This window comes from Haemorhous mexicanus, chromosome 23, assembly GCF_027477595.1.
Source record: "Haemorhous mexicanus isolate bHaeMex1 chromosome 23, bHaeMex1.pri, whole genome shotgun sequence".
In the NCBI taxonomy this organism is placed as follows: domain Eukaryota; kingdom Metazoa; phylum Chordata; class Aves; order Passeriformes; family Fringillidae; genus Haemorhous; species Haemorhous mexicanus.
In genome coordinates, this window is record NC_082363.1 from 283,695 (window position 1) to 308,599 (window position 24,905).

The window sequence follows — 24,905 nt, forward strand, 5'->3', positions numbered from 1 at the left end:
TCAGGCCTGTTTGACAGAGCCAAGAACCTTCTGCAAACTGGCACAAAGAACCTGGGCTGGTGAGTATTGTTTACCTTGGAAAATGGCCGGCGTTTCTGTTTGGTGGGCTGTGGCCCGGAGTGGTCAGCTGGCACCTCAAATTCGGCATTGCACAGGGTCCGTCCAAGAGCCAAGCTGGCACCAGTGCCATGTCAGGCTGGTTTGACGGTGCCAAGTACCTTCTGCTAACTGACCCCAAGAACCTGGCCTGGTGAGTATTGTTTACCTGGGAAAATGGCTGGTGTTTGTGTTTGGGGGCCTATGGTCCGGAGTGGCCAGCTGGCTCCTGAAATTCGGCATTGGGCAGGATGCCTACGAGAGTGAAGCTGGCACCAGTGCCGAGTCAGGCCGGTTTGACAGTGCCAAGAACCTTCTGCAAACTGGAACAAAGAACCTGGGCTGGTGAGTATTGTTTACCTGGCAAAATGGCTGGCGTTTGTGTTCGGTGGGCTGTGGCACAGAGCGGTCGGCTGGCTCCTCAAATTCGGCATTACACAGGGTCCCTCCAAGAGCCAAACTGGCACCAGTGCCAAGTCAGGATGGCTTGACGGTGCCAAGTACCTCCAGCTAACTGACACCAAGAACGTGGCCTGGTGAGTATTGTTTACCTGGGAAAATGGGCGGCGTTTCTCTTCGATGGGCTGTTGGAAGTTTTTGCCAGCTTGCACCAGAAATTCGGCCCTGCGCAGGGTCCCTCCCAGGGACAAGCTTGCACCAGTGCCAAGTCAGGCTGGTTTTGACAGTTCCAAGTACCTCCTGCAAACTGAAACCAAGAACCCGTGCTGGTGACTTTTGTTTGGCGGGGAATGGGACGGTGTTGGTGTTCTGAGGCCTGTGGTCCAGAGTGGCCGTCTGGCTCCTGAAATTCGGCATTGCAGAGGATGCCTAGGAGAGTGCAGCTGGCAACAGTGCCAAATCAGGCTGGTTTGACAGTGCCAAGAACCTTCTGCAAACTGGCACCAAGAACCTGGGCTGCTGAGTATTGTTTACCTGGGAAAATGGCCGGCGTTTGTGTTCGGTGGGCTGTAGCACAGAGTGGTCAGCTGGCTCCTCAAATTCCGCATTGCACAGGGTCCCTCCAACAGCCAAGCCGGCACCAGCGCCAAGCCAGGCCGGCTTGACAGTGCCAAGTACCTCCTGCTAACTGACACCAAGAACCTGGCCTGGTGAGTATTGTTTACCTGGGAAAATGGCCGGCGTTTGTGTTTGGGGGCCTGTGGTCCGGAGTGGCCGTATGGCTCCTGAAATTCGGCATTGCGCAGGATGCCTATGAGAGTGAAGCTGGCACCAGTGCCAAGTCAGGCCGGTTTGACAGAGTCAAGAACCTTCTGCAAACTGGCACCAAGAACCTGGGCTGGTGAGTATTGTTTACCTGGGAAAATGGCCAGCGTTTCTGTTCGATGGGCTGTTGCAAGTTTTTGCCAGCTGGCGCCTCAAATTCGGCCCTGCGCAGGGTCCCTCCCAGGGACAAGCTGGAACCAGTGCCAAGTCTGGCTGGTTTTGACAGTCCCAAATACCTACTGCAAACTGAAACCAAGAACCCCTGCTGGTGACCTTTGTTTGGCAGGGAAAGGGACGGTGTTGGTGTTCTGAGGCCTGTGGTCCAGAGTGGCCGGCTGGCTCCTGAAATTCGGCATTGCAGAAGATGCCGAGGAGAGTGAAGCTGGCACCAGTGCCAAGTCAGGCTGGTTTGACAGATCCAAGTACCTCCAGTAAACTGGCACCAAGAACCTGGGCTGGTGAGTATTGTTTACCTGGCAAAATGGCCGGCGTTTGTGTTCAGTGGGCTGTGGCCCGGAGTGGCCGTATGGCTCCTGAAATTCGGCATTGCACAGAGTGCCTACAAGAGCCAAGATGGCACCAGTGCCAAGTCAGGCCGGTTTGACAGAGTCAAGAACCTTCTGCAAACTGGCACCAAGAACCTGGGCTGGTGAGTATTGTTTACCTGGGAAAATGGCCGGCGTTTGTGTTCGGTGGGCTGTGGCCCGGAGTGGTCGGCTGGCTCCTCAAATTCGGCATTGCACAGGGTCCGTCCAAGAGTCAAGCGGGCATCAGTGCCAAGTCAGGCTGGTTTTACAGTGAAAGTACCTCCTGCTAACTGACACCAAGAACCTGGGCTGGTGAGTATTGTTTACCTGGCAAAATGGGCGGCATTTGTGTTTGGGGGCCTGTGGTCCAGAGTGTCTGGCTGGCTCCTGAAATTCGGCATTGCGCAGGATGCCTACCAGAGCAGAGCTGGCACCAGCAACAAGTCAGGCTGGTTTTACACTGCTAAGAACCTTCTGCAAACTGGCACAAAGAACCTGGGCTGGTGAGTATTGTTTACCTGGGAAAATGACCGGCGTTTCTGTTCGGTGGGCTGTTGCAAGTTTTTGCCGGCTTGCTCCAGAAATTCGGCCCTGCGCAGGGTCCCGCCAGGGACAACCTGGCATCAGTTCCAAGTCAGGCTGGCTTGATGGTGCCAAGTACTTCCTGCTAACTGACACCAAGAACCTGTGCTGGTGACTTTAGTTTGGCACGGAACAGGGCCAGCATTTGTGTTTGTGTGTCTATGGGCCGTCATGGCTGGCTAGCTCTTGATTTTCAGCATTCCGCAGGATGCCGCCCAGAGCCAAGCTGGCACCAGCGCCAAGTCAGGCTGGTTTGAGAGCGCCAAGTACCTCCTGCAAACTGGCACCAAGAACCTGGGCTGGTGAGTATTGTTTACCCGTGAAAATGGCCGGCGTTTGTGTTTGGGGGCCTGTGGTCCAGAGTGGCTGTATGGCTCCTGAAATTCGGCATTGCACAGAGTGCCAATGAGAGCCAAGCTGGCACCAGTGCCAAGTCAGGCTGGTTTTACACTGCCAAGAACCTTCTGCAAACTGGCACCAAGAACCTGGGCTGCTGAGTATTGTTTACCTGGGAAAATGGCCGGCATTTCTGTTCGGTGGGCTGTGGCCCGGAGTGGTCGGCTGGCTCCTCAAATTCGGCATTGCACAGGGTCCCTCCAAGAGCCAAGGTGGCACCAGTGCCATGTCAGGCTGGTTTGACAGTGCCAAGTACCTCCTGCTAACTGACACCAAGAACCTGGCCTGGTGAGTATTGTTTACCTGGGAAAATGGCCGGCGTTTGTGTTCGGTGGGCTGTGGTCCAGAGTGGCCGGCTGGCTCCTGAGATTCGGCATTGCGCAGGATGCCTATGAGAGTGAAGCTGGCACCAGTGCCAAGTCAGGCTGGTTTGACAGTGCCAAGAACCTCCTGCTAACTGGCACTAAGAACCTGGGTTGGTGAGTATTGTTTACCTGGGAAAATGGGCGGCGTTTCTGTTCGATGGGCTGTTGCAAGTTTTTGCCACCTGGCGCCAGAAATTCGGCCCTGCGCAGGGTCCCTCCCAGGGACAAGCTTGCACCAGTGCCAAGTCTGGCTGGTTTTGACAGTTCCAAGTACCTCCTGCAAACTGAAACCAAGAACACCTGCTAGTGACTTTTGTTTGGCAGGGAAAGGGACGGTATTGGTGTTCTGGGGCCTGTGGTCCAGAGTGGCCGTATGGCTCCTGAGATTCAGCATTGCAGAGGATGCCTAGGAGAGTGAAGCTGGCACCAGTGCCAAGTCAGGCTGGTTTGACACAAGCAAGTACCACCACAAAACTGGCACCAAGAACCTGGGCTGGTGAGTATTGTTTACCTGGGAAAATGGCCGGCGTTTCTGTTCGGTGGGCTGTGGCACAGAGTGGCCGTATGGCTCCTGAAATTCGGCATTGTGCAGGGTGCCTACCAGAGCTGAGCTGGCACCAGCACCAAGTCAGGCTGGTTTGACAGTGAAAGTACCTCCTGCAAACTGAAACTAAGAACCTTGGTTGGTGAGTATTGTTTACCTGGGAAAATGGTCGGCGTTTGTGTTCGGTGGTCTGTGGCCCAGAATGGCCGGCTGGCTCCTGAATTTCTGCATTGTACAGGGTCCCTCCCAGATCGAAGCTCGCCCCAGCGCCAAGTCAGGCTGTTTTGACAATTCCAAGAACCTTCTGCAAACTGGCACCAAGAAACTGGGTTGGTGACTTTTGTTTCGCAGGGAAAAGGGACGATGTTTGTGTTCGGGGGCCTGTCGGCAAGAGTGGCCTGGCTCCTGAAATTCGGCATTGCAGAGGATGCCTATGAGAGTCAAGCTGGCACCAGTGCCAAGTCATGCTGGATTGACAGTGCCAAGTACCTCCAGAAAACTGACACCAAGAACCTGGGCTGGTGACTTCAGTTTGGCATCGAAAAGGGTCGGCGTTGGTGTTCTGGGGCCTGTGGACCGGATTGGCCGGCTAGCTCCTGGAATTTGCCATTGTGCAGGATGCCTCTCAGAGCCAAGCTGGCACCAGTGCCAATGCAAGCCGGTTTGACAGTACCAAAGTACCTCCTGCAAACTGACACCAAGAACCTGGGCTGGTGAGTATTGTTTACCTGGGAAAAAGGGCCGGCGTTTGTGTTCAGGGGCCTGTGACCCTGAGAGCCTGGCTGGCTCCTTCAATTCGGCATTGTGCATGATACTTTGTAGAGTCAAGATGGCACCAGTACCACGTCAGGCTGGTTTGAGAGAACCATGTACCTCCTGCAAACTGACACCAAGAACCGGGGCTGGTGAGTATTGTTTACCTGGGAAAAGGGCTGTCGTTTTTGTTCTGGGGCCTGTGACCCGGAGTGCCTGGCTGGCTGCTTAAATTCGGCATTGCACAGGATGCCTCGCCGAGTCAAGATGGCACCAGTGCCAAGTCAGGCTGGTTTGAGAGAAGCATGTACCTCCTGCAATCTGACACCAAGAACCTGGGCTGATGAGTATTGTTTACCTGGGAAAAGGGCTGGCGTTGGTGTTGGAGGGCCTGTGACCCAGAGTGGCCGGATGGCTCCTGAAATTCGGCATTGCGCAGGAGGCCTCCCAGAGCAAAGATGGCACCAGTGCCAAGTCAGGCTGGCTTGACGGTGCCAAGTACCTCCTGCAAACTGACACCAAGAACCCGGGCTGGTGACTTTAGTTTGGCACGGAACAGTGCCAGCATTTGTGTTTGGGTGTCTGTGGGCCATCGTGGCTGGCTAGCTCCTGATTTTCAGCATTCCGCAGGATGCCGCCCAGAGTCAAGCTGGCACCAGCGCCAAGTCAGGCTGGTTTGACAGTGCCAAGTACCTCCTGAAAACTGACACCAAGAACCTGGGCTGGTGACTTCAGTTTGGCAGGGAATTAGGCCTGCATTGTTGTTCAGGGCCTGTGGGCCGGAGTGGCCGGCTAGCTCCTTAAATTTGGCACAGCGCAGTATACCTTGCAGAGCCAAGCAGGCACCAGCGCCAAGTCAGGCTGGTTTGAGAGCGCCAAGTACCTCCTGCAAATTGACACCAAGAACCTGGGCTGGTGAGTATTGTTTTCCTGAGTAAAGGGCCGGCGTTTGTGTTCAGGGGACTGTGACGCAGAGTTCCTGGCTTGCTCCTAAAATTTGGCATTGCGCAGGATGCCTCCCAGAGCCAAGCTTGCACCAGCGCCAAGTCAGGCTGGTTTCAGAGAGCCAAGTACCTCCTGCAAACTGTGGCCCTGAACTCCAACGCCAGCCCATTTCCCAGGTAATCAAAACTCACCAGCTCAGGTCCATGATGGCAGATTGCAGGAGCCACTTGGCACTCTGAAACCAGCCCAAGTTTCAAGTGGTGCCAGATTTTGTCTGGGAGACATCCTATGCAATGCGGAATTTTAGGAGCCAGCCAGCTGCTCTGGGCCACTGGGCCTGGAACACTAACGCCGGCCCTTTTCCTTGGGAAACAAAAGTCACCAGCCCAGATTCCTGGTGTCAGTTTGCTGGAGGTACTTGTCACTATCAAACCAGCCTGACTCAGTACTGCTGCCAGCTTGGGTCTGGGAAGCATCCTGTGCAATGCAGTATATCCCAAGCCAGCCCGGCACTCCAGGCCACAGGTCCCCAAACACAAACGCCAACACTTTTCCCAGGTAAGCAAAACTTACCAGGTCAGGTTCATAATGGCAGTTTGCAGAAGCCACTTGGCACTCTCTAACAAACCCAAGTTGCAAGTAGTGCCAGCTTGTGACTGGGAGGCATCCTGCGCAATGCCGAATTTCAGCAGCCAGCCGGCTACTCCAGGCCACAAGCCCCCCCACTACAACGCCGACCCTCTTCCCTGGCAAACAACACTCATTAGATCAGGTTCCCAATGACAGTTTGCAGGAGGTGTTGGGGACTCCCAAAGGAACCTGACTAGGTATGGGTGCCAGCTTGGGTCTGGGAGGCATGCTGCACAATGCCGAATTTCAGGAGCCAGCCTGCCACACTGGGCCACAGGCCTTTGAACACCACCAGGCCCTTTTCCCTGGAGAACGAAAGTCACAAGCCCAGGCTCCTGATGGAAGATTGTAGGAGCCACTTAGCACTGTCATGCCAGCCCCAACTGCAGGTTGTGCCAGCTTGGGTCTGGGAGGCATGCTACGCAATGCGTAATTTTTGGAGCCAGCCGGGCACTCCGAGCCACAGTCTCCCGAACACCAATGCCGGCCCCTTTCCCTTGCAAACAATACTCACCAACCCAGGTTCCTGATGGCAGTTTGTAGGAGGTGTTGGGCAATCTCAAAGCAGCCTGACTTGGCACTGGTGCCTGCTTGGCCCTGGGAGGCATCCTGCACAATGCCGAATTTTAGGAACCAGCTGGCCACTCTGGGCCACTGGCTCCTGAACAACAACACCAGCCCTTTTCCCTGGGAAAAAAAAAGTCACCAGCCCTGGTTCTTGGTGTCAGTTTGCAGGATGTATGTGGCACTGTCAAACCAGCCTGATTTGCCACTGGTGCCAGCTTGGGTCTGGGAGGCATCCTGTGCAATGCGGAACATCCCAAAATCTGCCCAGGACCCCCCATATCCCTCCCGGGGCCTCCCCGGTACCTCTGGTGCTTCCCACGCCTCATGCACTTGGGAATTCTCACTCCCGGATTGCATGATAAGTGTCTATTCTATTTACCATCTCTTAGAGGTGTCTTGGTTTGGAAAGACAGGTGCCTGCTAAAGAAGGCAAGAGCCTCCCCTGAAATGAAGAATGCAAACCCTCCCCACCCCTCCGAATTGCTATGAATTTTAAATTAAGGGGTTCTCAGGCATAAAATATGGGAGCAGAAAATAACAGTTCTTTAATAGGGAAGAGTAGAAAATTAAAGGATAAAATAAAACAATGCAATACACTAGAACAACACTGACAGAGTCAGAACTCAACCTGACGCCCTGTTGGTCAGGGTGTTGGTAGCAGTCCAGTTGGAAAAGTGGCTGCAGTCCTCCTGAAGTGTCAGGTGTGCTTCTATTGGAGCAGGGGGTCCTGTAGAAAAGGGTGTATTCTTCCTCCGCAGATCCGTAGAAGTAGAAGCAGTTGCTGTTCCTCTGGGGAATCCAGTGGAGAACGCCGTGCCGGTGTGTCAGAACCTCCAGATTATACCTGGGTAGCAATGCTTGGCTCCTCCTTCTGGGCGAAGCATCTCACAATGGGATGTTATAGTTCTTATCAGTCATGTGGTGACATTCAATAGCCTGTTATCAGCAGATGTCACCTGCCACCTGGCAAGGGAGGAGTGATTATGATCACTCAGGGAGAGAGATAAGGAGAATTGCCCACTTGATACCAGACACCTGCCATACAAATGGTAATAGACCACATCTTGCCTTGCAATCTGGAACAAGAGGTTTGACAGTTATCTTTGTTAATTGGGCAGATTTCTTTATCTCTTCCACAAACCTATCCTCCTTTGGGATATATCTCCTGTTAATCGGCCATGGACTCTCACTGCATGACTGATAAAAGTTACATCATCCCATTGGGAGATGCTTTGCCCAGGGGGAGGAGCCAAGCATTCCTTTCTAGATATACTCTGAGATTTTGGGACACCAGAGCAACCTTCTCCACTGGATTCCGAAAGGAGCAGCTGTCTTCTCCACTGGATTTCCACAGGGAAACCAGGTCCATCTACACCACCAGTGGACCACGAGAGGAAAACTACATCCTTCTACAGGATCATTGCTTCAACAGAAGCACACGTGTCACTGCAAGAGGACTGCAGCCACCATTGAATAGGACTGCTACCAACACTCTGACCCACCAGGTGTCAGGTTCTATTCTGACTCTGTCAGTGTTGCTTTGTATTACTGCATTTTTATTTTTAGTTTTCATTTTAGTTTTAGTTTATTTTTTTCTAATAAAGGACTGTTATTCCTACTCCCATATCTTTGTCTGAGAGCCCCTTAATTTCAAAATTATAACAATTCAGAGGTAGAGGGTTTACATTTTCCATTTCAGGGGAGGCTCCTGCCTTCCTTGACAGACACCAGTCTTTTCAAACCAAGACACAGGCCTTGCAGCAATGGATGCCACCACCACCTCCTTCACCACTCCAAGAGGAGAGCCAGGGGCCAGGGCCTTTTACAAGGAGGTTGGAGAGGGAGCCTCCCATAGAGGGAGAGGTGCCTCCTCTGCTCTCAGTCCTCTGAGTTACTCCAGTGACCCCGAAAGCCAGGGAGCTGCCTCAGGAGATGACATCATCGAAGATCACCGACACACAACCCCGGAGCTGCGTCAGAGTAGGTCCTGTGTGATGCTTTCTAGGACTGGGACTAGCCAAGCTAGACTACTGGCTGCAACAGAGTCAGAGAGCTCTTGCTCAAACTACTCTGAGGACGAAGAAAAGGATGATGAAATGGATGAGATCATGGCTTCCCTAAACAGGGAAGCAGAGGAAAAATAGCAAGAGAAGCCATCAGAGAGCGTAGCCCAATTGCCCACCGTACTAGATGAAAAAGGAAAAAAGAAAGAGAACCAATTTTGCAAGCCCCATTATGACAAGCAGTTGGCAATCAGGGGCTGATATATGTGAATACTCCCATACTCCCTTATAGAGTTAGAGCAGTGGAAAACTATTGTGGGAAATATAAAGAGGACCCAGATAAAGTGGCAAAATTAGTAGAATTGGCTATTAACTCACAAAATCCTGACTAGGCTGATCTGAACTCTATGTTAGACACGTTACTTGATCCCACTGAGAGACAAATGGTCAATAAAGCCATCACAACATCTGTGGAGGGGAGCATAGCCAGTGGACTACTTCAAGGCACTGTCATTCAGATATTCCCCCTTGAGAATCCCTGGTGGGATCCAAATATACCAGAACATATGGCAAGGTTGAAACAATACCAAAGCCTCATGGTATAGGGGTTGAAACATGGTGTCCCTAAAGCTATAAATTCATCAAAGCTTTATGAAGCAAGGCAAAATTATGATAAATCACCCACTGATTTTTTTAAACAGTTTAAGAAAAACTGCCATCAAATATACTGATCTAGATCCTGAATCAGCTGATGGTAAAGCACATCTGGTTTTGTTGCTAATGGGTCAGGCTTCAAATGATATAAGAAGTGTTCCAGATTGCAAGGCCAGATGTATTCTATTACCATCTGTATAGCAGTTGTCTGGTGTCAAGTGGGCAATTCTCCTTACCTCTTCCACAATCACTCCTCCCTCAGGAGGGGACATCTGCTGAAAACAGGCTATTGAATGTCGCTGAATGACTGAAAAGAACTATAGCATCCCATTGTGAGTTGCTCCGCCCAGAAGGAGGAGCCAAGCATTGCTACCCAGATATAATCTGAGGATTCTGGAATAACAGCACAGCTTCTCCACTGCATTTCCAAGAGGAACAGCAGCTGCTTCTTCTTCCACTGGATCTCTCTCCCTTTTCCTACAGGATCCCTGCTCCAGCAAAAGCACACCTGACACTTCAGGAGGACTGCAGCCACTTTTCCAACTGGACTGCTACCAACACCCTGACCAACAGGGCGTCAGGTTGAGTTCTGACTCTGTCAGTGTTGTTCTAGTGTACTGCATTGTTTATTTTATCCTTTTATTTTCTTCCCTATTAAAGAACTGTTATTTTCTGTTCCCATATTTTTTGCCTGAGAGCCCCTTAATTTAAAATTTACAGCAATTCGGAGGGGTGGGGAGGGTTTACATTCTCCATTTCAGGGGAGGCCCCTGTCTTCCTTAACAGGCACCTGTCTTTCCAAACCGAGACAAAGAAGAAAACTGTAAAAGACAGAGGGAGTTTGAGATATGGATAAACTGCTAGAGGTTGCCTGGAAGGTGCTTCGAGATAGGGGTCCAACTGAAAGAGGTAAATCCCAACCTAGTAAGAAGGAAACTCAGGAAAAGTCATCCAAGAAAGCTTCCCCTATGGAGAAGAACCAGTGTGCATACTGTAAGAAATGGGGGCATTGGAAAAAGGACTCTCCAGTGCTGAGAGAAAAACCATCAGTTCCCCAACTCCCAGTAGTACAAACCTCAAGCAGCTCAGGCTCTGAGTGATGGGGACCAAGGGCTACCCCCCGCAGCAGAGCCCTTGGTTTTAGCTAAACTGGGGAAAGGTGACATTGAGTTTTTGTAGACACTGGAGCAGCATATTCTGTGTTGAATACCTTAGAAGGGAAACTGAGTCACAATACTGTACATATTGTTGGGGCAACCAGGGTAAGCAAAACACGGCCTATCTTCCAACCTTTAAAATTCAGTCTGGGGAAGCATTGGGTTTCCCATCAATCCCTCTATATGCCGAACTCCTCTAAACCAGTGCTGTAGAGGGACTTGCTAAAAAAATTGGAAGTAGAAAAAAATTTTAAATTAAAATTAAATTTTAAAAAGGTATACAAGTTGTAATTCCTGAATCTAAATTTGTCCAAGTTGCTGCATGTTTTATACAGGAAAATTGCAGTGAAATCCCCGCTGAAGTTGAAAATGTGGTAAATCCAATAGTGTGGGCCAGTGATATCCTAGGAAGATCCAAATGAGCAGAACCAGTGAGTATTACACTCAAACCAGGAACTACACCAGTAAGGCAAAAAAGAATACCATTTGAAATTACAGAACCATAAGGAACTGGTATCTGTAATTGAAGAATTCCTACAAGATGGTTTATTAGTACAATGTTGAGTCCAAGTTCAACACCCTCATATTAGCTGTTAAAAAGGCAGATGGTAAGAATTATTGATTAGTACAAGATTTAAGAGCAATTAACAAAATTACAGAAGACATACAGCCAGTGGTAGCCAATCTCTATGCCCTTTTGACCACATTGACAGATTAATTAGGGTGGTTTAGTGTTGTAGATCTGAAGGATTCCTTTTTCTGCATTCCAGTCATGAAGACAGCCAAGAGGATTTTGCTTTTGATTCAGAAAATCACAAGACGGGGAGAAGGAGTCAACTTACATGGGCAGTTTTACCACAAGGGTTCAAAAACAGCCTCACAATATTTGGAAACCAGCTAGCAAAGGAATCAGAAGACTGGAGAAGACAGGAACCAGAAGGAGTTGCTCTTAAGTACATGGATGACATCCTGATTGCAGCCAGAACCAGAGACGACTGTGTACAACTTACTGTAAGTTTATTAAACTTCTTAGGACTGGGTGGGTACAGAGTTTCTAAAGACAAAGCACAGATTGCTAAGGAAGCAGTAGTTTACTTGGGGCTTGAAATCTTACATGGACACCGACAGCTCGGCAAATAATGGAAAGAAGACATCTGGCAACTCTCAGAGCCCCATACCATGAGAGAGATAAAAGCTTTCCTGGGAATGGTAGGGTGTTGTCACTTGAGGGTAGCAAATTATGGACTGTGGGTAAAACCCCTACATGGAACATTAAAAGCACCTAAGAGAGGAATTAACATATGGACCAAAAACACCAGAGCAGCTTTTAAACAGCTAAAACACTCTCTGATATCAGCTCCAGCATTAGGACTGCCAGACTTAACTGAACCTTTTGAACTTTTTACATATGAGAGACTGAATAGGACTTTGGGGGTACTAGCATGGCGCCTTGGTAATCAACGGTGGGCCGTGGCTACTTTTCTAAACAGCTAGACAATGTAGCCCAAGGCTTGCCAGGGTACCTGAAGGCTGTGGCAGCTCCTGTCATTGTGATCCAGGAGGCCTGAAAACTCACCCTGGGGTGACACATTGTAGCGTATGTACCCCACGCAGTAACAGCTGTACTTGAACAAAACAGGGACATTGGTTAACTGGTAACCAGATGCTTAAATACCAATCACTGTTATTAAAGCAGGATGATGCTGCCTTGAAAACCACTTCTGTTGTTAACCTTGTCATGTTTCTGCCCTCCACCTTAATTGATCATGAGCCTGAACATGATTGTTTACAGACTATCGAAGAAGTCTATTCCAGCCAATCAGACCTGAAAGATGTGCCCCTGGAGAATCCAGATTGGGAACTTTTCACAGATGAGAGCAGCTTCATGAAAAATGGCAAAAGGATGACAGGCTATAAAGTGACTACACAGCACAAGGACATTGAGGCAAAGGCCTTGCCTGCAGATGTAGGATCACAGAAAGCTGAACTGACTGCACTGACGAGAGCACTAGGTCTGAGTGAAGAAAAGAAGCTAAATACATGGACTGACTCTAAATATGCATTTAGTGTTGTCCATGCCTATGGAGCCATCTGGAACGAAAGAGGATTACTGAACACTCAAGGTAATCAAATCAAACATGCTGAACAAATACTCACCCTCTTAGAGGGCATTAAGAAACCTACAGAAGTCGCTATCATGGTCACCAAATGGTAAAAAAGTCACCAAAATGGTAAAGGTCACCAAAAAGGGAAAACCACTCTAGAGCTGGGAAATCGCTTTGCTGATAAAGCAGCAAAAAGGATCACAGAAAAACAGATTCTTGCAGTATTTCCACAAAAAGAATCAGAGGAGAAGAAGGAAAGCAAAGGCTGAAAAGCCTCACCCCCTGCTCCTCCTCTAACCAACTGGATGCATAACCATAACCACGGACCATTCACACCTAGAGCAGACCCCAGCATGTTTATAAACTTCTTCCAAGCCATTACCACCAAGCCCAGCAGGATAGCTATTCTGGTCACTGCCCTTCTGCTGTAAAAGCTACGTATTAGGGACAGTACGAGAGCTATTTCTGGATAAGAAAATAAGCTGAGGGACCATAGAGGTATTAAGATCTCAAAAAACTCTAGGGACCAGAAAAGCATGCACGCCTGCACCCCAATAGACATTATGAATTCAAAAAGCATGGCTATTAACTGCTTTATACTGACACAGAGTAATGGCAACCAAAATGCACTCAAAACCGGGTTTTTCCACTCTCTCTCGAGCCCCATGGGCTGGGCACCAAAATTTGTCCTGGTTTAGGGCTAATTTGGGAGAGAATCCCCAAAAAGGGGCCCCCCCAAAAAGCAAACCCACATGGCCCCTCCCCACAACCGGTTCGGGAAGAATTCCTCAGAGAGAGGTGGAAAGAACCTTTTTATTTGACAAGCACAGCACTCCCCAACACACAAAATGAACAATACCAGATGACACCACTCTGAAAAAGATGACAAATTCAGAAAGTCTCTCCTGGGGGCAGTCACTGTTATCAGTCCCTCCCACCCTAGGGCAGCTGCTGCAGCCACAAGATGCAAACTCTCTCTCGGTGTTTCCCAGGTCCCAGTCCGGAGCAGATTGGCAGGTCCAAACAGGAAAGAGGAAACAGTCCAGGAAGGAATTTGGACTGTTTAGCTAAATTACCTAATGAGAAGAGGGGAAAAAAAGCAAGAGCAAGCAAAAGCAAAGCAGAAGCAAGAGCAAAGCAAAAAAGCAGCACTATGTACTGTACTATCTGTATGTCCCACCAAGTGGATGATAAGAGGCCCAAAACAAAACTTTTACTCTGCAGAGCCAGTCTTAAAGGCACAGAACATAATATCCAGCATAAATTACACACACGAATGGGGATAACAGCATCCTAACGTCACCCTAGGACATCCCAACACTTAGCTTTTGGAAAACGAGTGGACAATATCCATCATCAGTTGGACATGGATGTCGAGATGTTCTCCGTGTGTGCTTTGGTGCTGCCGTTTCCAAACTTAGGTACCCTGTGGAGGTTTGTAGCCCAAGACAACAGAAAAGGTGACTATTGCCCTCAAAAAGAATAATCCCCAGGACTCCTCCACACTGCTACCCCAGCTCACCTCAAATCTTGATTTGACTTCGGAGGCCGCCCAGAAGATACCTGCAAAAAGAAAAGGTACATGCTTAGCATGCTGCTGCATAAAACTCACCCATGAGTCACCCTGCCTAAACACAGACTCACCTGCTCTCCTCTGTTCCTTGACATGCCTACGGCAGCGACAGCACCTGCAAAGAAACAAAGCAGAAAAGCATGCTGAGATACTGTGAAAACACAACCTCCCTAATCTGACAAGAATGCCACACTGATACCTTAAGTTTGCACCCACCTGGCGTCAGGCATGTTCGGCCAGGATAGATTGCAAGTGGACCACCTAAAATAAAAAAAAACAATAGTGGATGCTTAGAGCTGCACCAGAATTTGAGACCTCAGCAATAACAACTGCTTCTCTCCACTGCTCACCTTGACTGCTGGTATCCAGATTTACTTCCTAAAAAGAAAGACAAAAACAGTGCTGTAACAGAGTCACTATCTACACTTCTGCTGCAGAGACAAATGGTGCCTCACCTGCTCGGGGGAACCCCCTCACCTGGGATGGGGTGGTCTGGCAAAGATTTAATCCATCTGAGTCTGAAAAAAAAGTTAGGACAATAGTCAAACTGTTGCAGGATAGCTTAAGAGCTCCAGACCTCTTGTGTCCATAAACTACACCCCACATTACAAACTTCAAGGCCCCGGGACTTCTCCTACTGCAACAGGCTATGCAGCAGGGAAGAGCAGCTCCAGCACAAATGTGTGTGGACACCTGTGACACAGGACAGACAGGACGTGACAAACAAGGGGTACACAACACAGACAGAAATCTCTTGCCAAGAAAAATGACTGCAAGGACTGAGAAAATGCAAAATGAGATGACCAAGGTGAGACCAATGGTGAGCTGATGAGGCTCAAGGAACCCAGGAGGAAGAAGATGCTAACTGAATGATTTAGTCCAAGAACTGCAAAGATGGATGCCTGGGAATCCTAGGGTCAGAATTCTCTACCTAACCTCACACTCTTACAAGCTCTAATCTGCCATAGCGGATCCTTGTGGGGCGCAGCTGTCCGTACAGCTCAGAACAAGACCTGAAAAGACATCTGACTGGATGCTTCTAAAGAGAGATGCGAGTCTGATACCTGTTTGAGCTCCCGAGTCAAAAGTTCTATGGCCTGGGTGCCAGGCCAAGGAATGCAGAGATCACAGATGCTAAGAATGATGCCAGGGTTTCTGATAGGCCCCTCAAAGGGCTAAGGTAAAAGACATGAGATACCCAAACAACATAGAATGCACGATAGACAAGTGACAGAATACACGCCAGGACTGCTTTGACCTGCGCACCTCAGCACTGTTGTCAAAAGTGAGATGTTCCTTTTAAGTGGCCTAAGGGGCCACTTCATGGACACCCCCACCTCCAAAGTGGACTCAAAACCCCCTACCAGTAATTCCTAAACCAGCACCCTGCTTTCATCCCCTCGGTGGGTTGTAGCCCTCTACTTATCTCTCAGATATCTGGGGATGCCGGTCCGTGTCAGGTGCAAAAGAAGGCAGCCTCAACATCTGGGAAGTTCCAGCTGGCACTGCTGTTCAACAACTTCCTGTTGTTTCTTAGTCAGCTACATTAAAGAAAACCAAACATCAATGCGTGATCTTGGCAGCACATTGGCCAAAACCCGACAATTCTGCTACTCACCATTTTCCTAAGACCTCCCATCTCCTCAGGCCACACGCTTCGGCTGCACACGGAGGCCGACGCCTTCGTCGCGGGGCACGCCTGGGTTAAGGGGAGACAAGGTGATGTGGCATTGCTGAAACCTGAGTGGACCCTCGCTCCTCCTCCCTACTTTCCCGACTCACCACAACTCAGCCGTTGCCAAAGACTACCCGGGTGACACCTTTAAATAGAGAAGGCAGAAGCTTCATCACCAAGTCGCATAATACTTCCAGAGGGCTCACAAGAGCAGCAAACCCAGTCCATCTGCTGGTCAGTGACGGGGGCCGGACGTACGCCGAGTGGATTGCCTAAGGCGCACAAACGAGAATGGATGCTTAGAGCTGCACCGGAAAGTGAGACTTGAGCACTAACAACTGCTTCTGTACACCACTCAATGCTCCCCTTGCCCACTTCACCTTGACTGCTGATATCCAGCTTTACTTCCTAAAAAGAAAGACAAAGAACAGTGCTGTAACAGAGTCACACTTTACACTCCCCCTGCAGAGACAAACGGTGACTGACCTGCTAGGGGGAACCTCCTCACCCGGGATGGGTGGATGGATTTTGCCGTGGATTTTATACTTCTGCATCTGAAAGAAAGTGAGGACAAAAGTCAAAGGACTGCAGGGTAACCTCACAGCTTCAAACATCTTGTGTCAATCTAGGAATATCATCTAGACTCCAACAACACCCCACAGACTCCAAGTCCCCAGGACTTGTCCTATTGCACCAGGCTATGCGGCAGGGCAGAGCAGCTCTGGCACAAATATGTGCGGACACTCGTGACACAGAACGTGACTAACAAGGGGACATTAAACACAACACATTATGCTACCAACAGTGTGACACAAGGATGAGAGAAGAGTTCCTGGCAAGATTAATAATGGCAAGGATCGAGAGGTTGCCAAAAGAGATGACTGATGATAAGACAACGGTAGATGGAGGAGGCTCCTCTAAGGAGCAGAAGAAAAGACTGGAACACAGTGACCTGTTATAAGAACTGTTGGTCACAATGATAGACATGGCTGTGAGACAATGCTACATTTTGAATGCTCTCCATAGCATACAATGTTATAAGGCTCCGAGAGTTATGACTCAGGCTGGAAAGGATGGATAGCGATACGCCGCAAAACAAAGCCTCAAAAACATGACTCAATGCTTCTGAGATGTGACTTGGACAGGGCTGAGCCCGCCGGTGAGAGAACAAGTGATATCCGCATTATGCCGAGAAGTACGAGCATTTGAGAACCTAGAGATGATGGCTGATGCTTGTAGTAAGAGCCTCGAGGTGAAAAGGCAGAGATATCTGATCCAAAGGACCCCAGACACACACTAGGTAACACAGTACACCAGACAACATAACACAGACTGGAACTGTTCTGCACAGCACACACTACAGCTGCAATGAAAAGTAGACCCTCTCCCTTTAGCTGTCCTAAGAGGCCTCTTAGAGGACATCCCTTTACCCTCTGCTAATTTTTAAATCTGTCCCAGGAATTTCCAACCCGGAACTCTCCTATCCTCCCATCTACAGGCTGTGGCCCCTGAGTTAGCTTTTGCATGATCAGTGATGTGAATCCACATTGGACCTGAAATGAGTCTGCCTTGGAGGGCCCTGTGATCGCCTGTTAGCCTCTCAGTCAGCTACAATAAAGAAAACCAAAAGCAATGTATGAGTTCAGGGTTATCTGGGCCAAATCCCAGCAAGTCAGCTACCTGCCCTCTCCAGAATGTACCTGGGTCCTCGAGGCTCCAGCTTCATCCTGATTCTGTTGTGCCTGTTATTGTGAGTGGCACCTGGGTTAGAGAGAGGCAAAGTTACATGGCATTTTTGTGAGTGTAGTGGGTGACCTTGTGTGCTGTAAGACATGTGAATGCCTCTGCTACTCTTGTGAAAAGCCTTGGGGGGGGCCCTCAAATAGATACCATTTCTCACCCTGCTGCCTTCAAACCACCCCCACAATAACTCCTAACCTGATACCTGCTCACCCTCCCTCTCCTAGTCACAATCCTCAACTCACCTGAAGCCTCAATCCCAAACATCGTCTTTGACACCGGGCAGGTGCCTTTTGCAACATGATGAATCTGCTGAAAAAAGTGTTGTGCTTAACACAACCTGGAATTTCTGGAAGCTGCACTCCTCCTAAAATAAAAATTGAAACAACTAAACAACAACAACACCAGAAATGACAAAAGCACTTGACCACTCCTGAACACACAATCCAAAATCATGAACTTAAATACTCTCTGTGTTCAATGCTGTTTTCTTCACAGTATCTTCAAAGCCTCTGTTGCTTTAGATGCCCAAAAGCACCTGCTGAAAACAAGCTGAAAACAACTGGAAAAGCCTCTTCACTGAAATGAGAAGAGAGCTCTTATCCCAGCACATCCCAGAGCGGAAATGAAGCCCAGCAGCAAAGGCTTGGGTTAATATACCCCTGATTGTGCCCGCCTCTCGTTCCCACAATGCCCGGGAAAAGGGAGGGGGCAAATCCCACTGGGTATAAAGGCCCTCAGAGCAGCTGCAGCTGTGTGACTCCTCTGACTTGAATTCAAGGGGAGTAACTGGCTTGTTATAGAAGAAAACTCTCCAGAGAAATAACAGCACTTTCTTTTTTTCTACAACTACTTGGAGCAGAAGAACAGAAAACTGGTAAGAAATAAAACAGTGTGTTTAGGTAGCATAGCTAGATAAATTGGGTAATCTGCTGTTAACTTACATAATTAGACCATGGTGATTACTAAGTAGTACTTCACATGTGACTAAGCAGAGTGGAGAATATTACTAATGATATGAATAATCTGACTCTCCTTAGGACCTCTAATTAGAGCAATATACAGTATAAATAAAAAAAAGAAAAAAAAAAAACCTCCCAGGCAGCGTAAGGGTTAAATACATGCCAGGCTGACCCTTCTCTGAGATATCTAAAGACACAGAAAGAAGTGCTGAGAAAGGAATAAGTAAATCCTTAAAACACAGAAAAAGACAGAGTTTTGTTCAAGTGAACTTGTAAAAGTGAAAAAACTGAGCAGGTACCTCCACTGAAACAGGTAAAATGGCAAAAAACCCTCTTCTGTCCTTTATTTATTCTCCCAAAATAATGTGAAAAGAAGGGTTCTCCTCAATTTAAATCCCAGCAGCAATGAAAAAAGAGAAATTTTTCCCTCAATAAAAACCCTCAACAAGGATGCGCAACTCGAGAATGTTTGAAAGATGTGCTTGGGACTCACAAAGCAGCCTGACTTTGTGGTGGTGGCAGCTGGGGTCTAGGAGATATCATGTGCAATGCGGAATTTTAGGAGCCAGCCTGCCACTCCGGGCCACAGGCTCCCGAACACCAATGTTGGCCCTTTTCCCTGGCAAACAAAAATCACCAACCCAGGTAGTTGGTGTCAGTTTGCAGGAGGTACTTGGCACTATCATACCAGCCTGACTCAGCATTGGTGCCAACTTAGGTCTGGCAGGCATCCTGCGCACTACGGAATTTCAGGAGGCAATCAGCCACTCCTGGCCACAGGCCCCTGAACTCCAATGCCGGCCCTTCTCCCAGGTAAGCAAAACTGCCCCGCTCAGGTTCTTGGTGTCAGTTGGCAGGATCCCATGTATCATCTACTTAATAAAACCTCTAAAATCTCTCCCTAAATCCCTTGAAAGCTAAAAATTCTGTGCCTCTAACCAAATAAAAACAAAAAAACCCATGCCTTGTAAGCTATATAAATTAACCTAACACATCCTAACCACAAAAAAATACAACCCTAGTGAACACCAGTACACAGTCCCTGCTGCCCTCATCACAACATATAAAACAAAAACTATTTCCATTACTAGCTTAACACAAATATTACAGAATTTAACAGCAATAACAGCTAAAAAAAAAAAAATCACTTAAAGTAAGATCTAATAATACTATTTTGACCCAAAAATTCATACATTCTAAACATTAACTTCCTCCATACCAAATATTTTAAAAACAAAAAAAACCTCAAATAAACATGTAAAATAACTATCAAGCCAAAGAACATAAAACAATTAAACACCTAACCTCAACTATCTAGGACCATCTACAATAAAACTTCTTAAAAAAAAAAATAAAAAAATACCCCTTGCCATCTCAACAATCCGCCTCCAGCTACACCAAGCAACTCAAAATACCATAACACCCATCTGAAAAATACTCCATTAACTAAAACACCAAAAAGTAATCAATTAAGCCCACTCAGCCTTCAGCAACCCCATTTAACCTATACACAAATCTAAAAGAAATCAAAATTAACTATATGCTATCTTACCTTAAAGAACTCCACCATTAAACACTACTGTAACAAACTTATTAAAACTCCAACACAACCTAAAATTTAAAACAACAAAATAACACACCACTATTACTAATACCTTTTCCTCCATTCCTCTAACAACTGAACGCAAACCTCGATTTACCTTCACTTAAAAAACATACAATACACCTATAACCCACTACCCCAAAAATAAAAACACAATCCTACTGTCTACTATACATTCACCCAAATTAAACTAAAAAAAAAAACTATTTTAAAAACTCATCCAAATTCTCCTTAAAAAATATTTACCATCGAAAAAAGCAAAATCAAAAATCCTACTGAAAAGATCCAATTCCTAAAAGTTAAGTTACAAAAGAAACAGCATCAAATGCCCACCAATATCATAACAAAGTCAGAATAGCTCCACCAGCCAACAAAAAACCCAGCTGACAAGAAAACTCCAAACCACCTCAAAAACAAACACTAAAACAAAACTCCTCCTACTCTCCCCCAAGTACTGTGACTAAAATACATATTCTATACAAAACTGTCAACTACCCTGCCATCAATTCCACAAATAAATTACTCTCATCCTACAGCACACCCATATCAAGCATCTGTATCACTGTAAAACCTTGAAAATAATGACAAATTACCCCAAAATAACAACTTTAACGTCTAACAAAAAACCTAACCTCTAATTAACAAAAAGAACCCCTTAAACAAATAACACAAACTGAAAAAACTCCACCATGCAACCAACTGCCAGGAAAAAAAACCACACTGTGCTCTTCTAACTAAGAATTCTTATCACATCCAAAAAAAGGGAACAAAAATGAAAAACAACCCTATAGAAAACCACACACAGTGAATCAGAAAAACAGCTAAGAAAAAAATAAACCCAACCAACTTACTGAACTCCAAACGGTACAACAGACACCAAATGTTACTAATAAAAATAACCAAAACACTACCTCTACATTAACTCAGAGAAACCAATGCTCTACAAAATTAACTTAAAAACCCAAACAAATAGACGATGTAAAAAATATCTAAACCACTAAAAAATAAGATCATAACAACTCAAATAAAGAAATTAGATTTAAAAATCCACCACATTTATGTTTCGGATCTATTGATGCATTATATAAATAAATATATATTAATATAGTGTATATTAATATACATTATATTTATATATATAAATTATAATTATATATTAATACGTATGATGTAATATAGTATATATATCATATTCAAATACAATAGATAAATAATAATGTATCTTATGTATCATATCTGCTGCTACAACTTAATTTTTCCTACATTTTTAATTTTTATATTTATCTATGTATTTATCATATATTTCTATTCTTAAATTTCTACCTTTATATTATTTGTATTTATAATTTTTATAATCTAAACCCTGCCTATTACCAAATAAAAACAAAATACCCTTTTGTTTTAAACTACTTTAAAAAGATATTTAGATTTATAATTTGTTATATATTATATGATAACATATTGATGTCCTATATTTATATAGCTTTTATCTATATTTCCTATATTTAATAGGATATATGTAGTATTACTTGTATTATGTATTGTATTGATTTTTATTATTTCATATTTATGAACGTTTTATATTTTTATATATGTATGCATATATTTGTAATACATTTCTAGATTTAGATTTTGCATGGGATTTTTTTAATATTTATAATCCGTATTTATTTTTTATAAACATATAAATACTCCGTAATAAACAATATAGTAACTTATTGTAATATATATTATTTATTATATATAATAATAAATAATATATATTATATAATAATAAATAATGTATATATGATATATCGATTATATCATATATATTGTAATATGCAATACTATTTGTGTTTTATTTTTATATATTCTGTCTATATTTAAAATAGTAGTTTTTATTCCAATTTCTATATATATATTTGTTTTGTTTAAATATAGTTATAATTTTACGTCTAAAATCCAATTCCTAAATAAAATAACAAAACAAACAGCATCAAATTCCCACCAATATCGTCCAAAAAAAATTAAAATACCTCCACCAGCCAACCAGCTGCCACCAAAAAAAAAGCACAAAACATTCTTTTCCCTAACAATTCTTATCACATCAGAAAAACAGAACGAAAAGAAAACCATAGAGAAACACACACAGCAAACCACAAAAACTACTAAAAAAAAAAAAATCAAACCAACTTCCTAAACTCCGAACCGTACCACTGACCCTGAACGTTACTAAAAAAAATAACCAAAACTCTACAGTAACTCAAAGAAGAAACAATACTCTATAAAAATAATTTTAAAAACAGAAGTAATTCACGATGTAAAAAAATCTCAACCACTAAAAAGACCCACCATATAAATACCCATGTACCCAAAAAAAAACTAATAAACAATCAAATGCATCAAAAGACAAAAAAAAAAAAAAAATAAAACACACCAACACCACAAAAAACCACCACACCAAAACCAAATATACATAAATTTACAACAAAAAAATTATTCCTAACGGAATAAACGCATCGTGCATCAATCTGTCAAAATAAAAATTCCACCTAGAAATAAATTCAAAGCGTAAAGAAAAATGTAACCATAAACAATATCTCCCAAATTATCCGTAACAATAAAGCATACACTCCAATCAAACAGACCAGATAAGTAAAAGCCTCGTAAGATAATAAACAAAAATGCAATTATAAGTATGAAAAACCCCGCTGCTGTTAACTACATGACGCTACCTCAAACCCACCAAAACAAACACTACACACTCACGCTAATAAAAGCCACCACAACAGAATTAAACACCTAACCTCTACTTCACGCTACGACCCATAAAAACCATCGCACACCTTTAAAAACCATTGCACACCCCGGCAAAAAAATACATCCGACAACAAAACTCAATTCAAAACAAACCTTTACCATCACCACCTTAACCGAGATCCATAGCATTCAGGAAAAACACCCTATCCCTTAGCATCTACCAACTGCAAACAGAACAAAACGATGCAATAGATTGCCAAAAACCGCCTCAAAACCACGACATCAAAGAACTTTCAGAACTCGAAGCCCGCGCTGCCGGCACGGACGGAGCGCGGCTGCTGGCAGGACAGCGGCTCCTCCGGCGCGCAGGGGCGGCGCCGCCCCGGAGCCCCCCGCCCGCTCCCCCGGCCCGGCAGGGCCGGCACCGGGCCCAGGGGCCCCGGCAGCGCCCGAGCCCCGCGCCCGGAGCGGGCAGAGCGGCCGGCACCGGCCGGGCCAGCGCAGGGCCCGGGCCGCCTCTCCCGCCCGCCGGCCCGGCACAGCCCCGCTCGGCTCCGCACGGCTCGCACCGGCGCTGCCGCGGCAGCCCGGCCGCGCCAAATTCCCCGTCCGCCTCAGCGAGTGCCCGGGCGGTGCCGGGAGGGCTCCCGAGCGGGAACGTTCGGTGCCGGGCCACGGGCAGAAGAAGCGCCCTCAAATGCAGCGGCACAGCCCGATTGCAACCCTGCGAACGCTGCGAGAGCTGGAGGTTCCTGCAATTGGACCCCGCAGGCGGGGCTCACCTCACTTCAACAAGGGCAAATAAATGTGTTCTCCCCTTCAATTTCATCCCCTGTAATAGCAGAAAAGAAGGGCAATTCCTCAAATGAAATCCTTCAAATGAGGGAGAAAGGGGGATTTTGACCTCAGTTCAAACCCTTGAAAACACCAGGGCTGCCCCTTCAATTTAAATCTTAGGATGATGAAAATGGGGTGGCTACCTTCAAATCAAACCCATAATACGACAACAATATTTTTCCCATTCCCCTTAAAATAGAACGCAGGGAGATTCCCTGTCACCCCTGTGATACCCCTAACATCCTGGAAAAGGCAGGTTTTCCTTCAATCAACACCCTTAAAACCACAAGTGAAGGGGGATCCTCACCGGTTCAAACACAGACATTAAAAGAAAAGTAGCTATTTCCCTCTCCTTAGTTTCTTTTGTCCTCATAAGCTCCATGTTTTTTCCAGAGGCACCAGGGAGGGACTGGCAAGATGAAATTGAAAAAGGAAAGGACAAAAGTCCCCGTTCCAAATCCACACGGGCTCACCTGTTCGGCTGCTGCTTCCCGGCACAAAGCTTTGTCCCTCGGCACCTCCTTTAAGCAATGCTCCATGTATCCAAGCGCGTATCCTGGTGATCCTCCAGATCCTGTGAGAAGCTCTCACCGTCCTTCCATGAGATAGCCTCGGGAGCCCCCTATAAACCCCTCTACTCAGCAGCTCCATGCAAAAGGGAGCTAAGGCAACCACCGCCCCCCCCCCCCCCGCCAAAACAGCCTCCCCCCGGCAGGAGCCGGCCCCTCATCATCCTCACAGCTCACACCTGGGCCTGCTCCAAGCCCCCATCATCCTCACAGCTCACACCTGGCACTGATGCCACTCTCCAACAGCGCCTCTCCCTGTCCAGCACACAGCCCACTTCTCACAGACACAGAGCAAACAGAAACCTGCTACGGGTGTTGGCTTTTCTCAGTCCCTCTGGTTCCACAATTAAAACACGTACATGCACTGATGGAATTGAGGGAAAGCTTTCCAGTGGAGAGAACTGTCATTCTGGTAGCACATTTTGATACACCTTCAGAAAAAGCAGAATCAGCACCAACTCCTAAGACCCCTGGGACACCCAATGCAGCAGACCTCGAAAAAGGAGGGGAAAAGTCAAGCTTGGAGTGGAAAAAGAGAATATAAGGACACCAGCCTTTAAAAAAAGCCTTGGCACAGCAATAGTGGGAACCAGTCACATTTCTTTTTTCCTTTCTTTCTGTGATGACATAAATATGGAGTAAAAAAAACACATGAA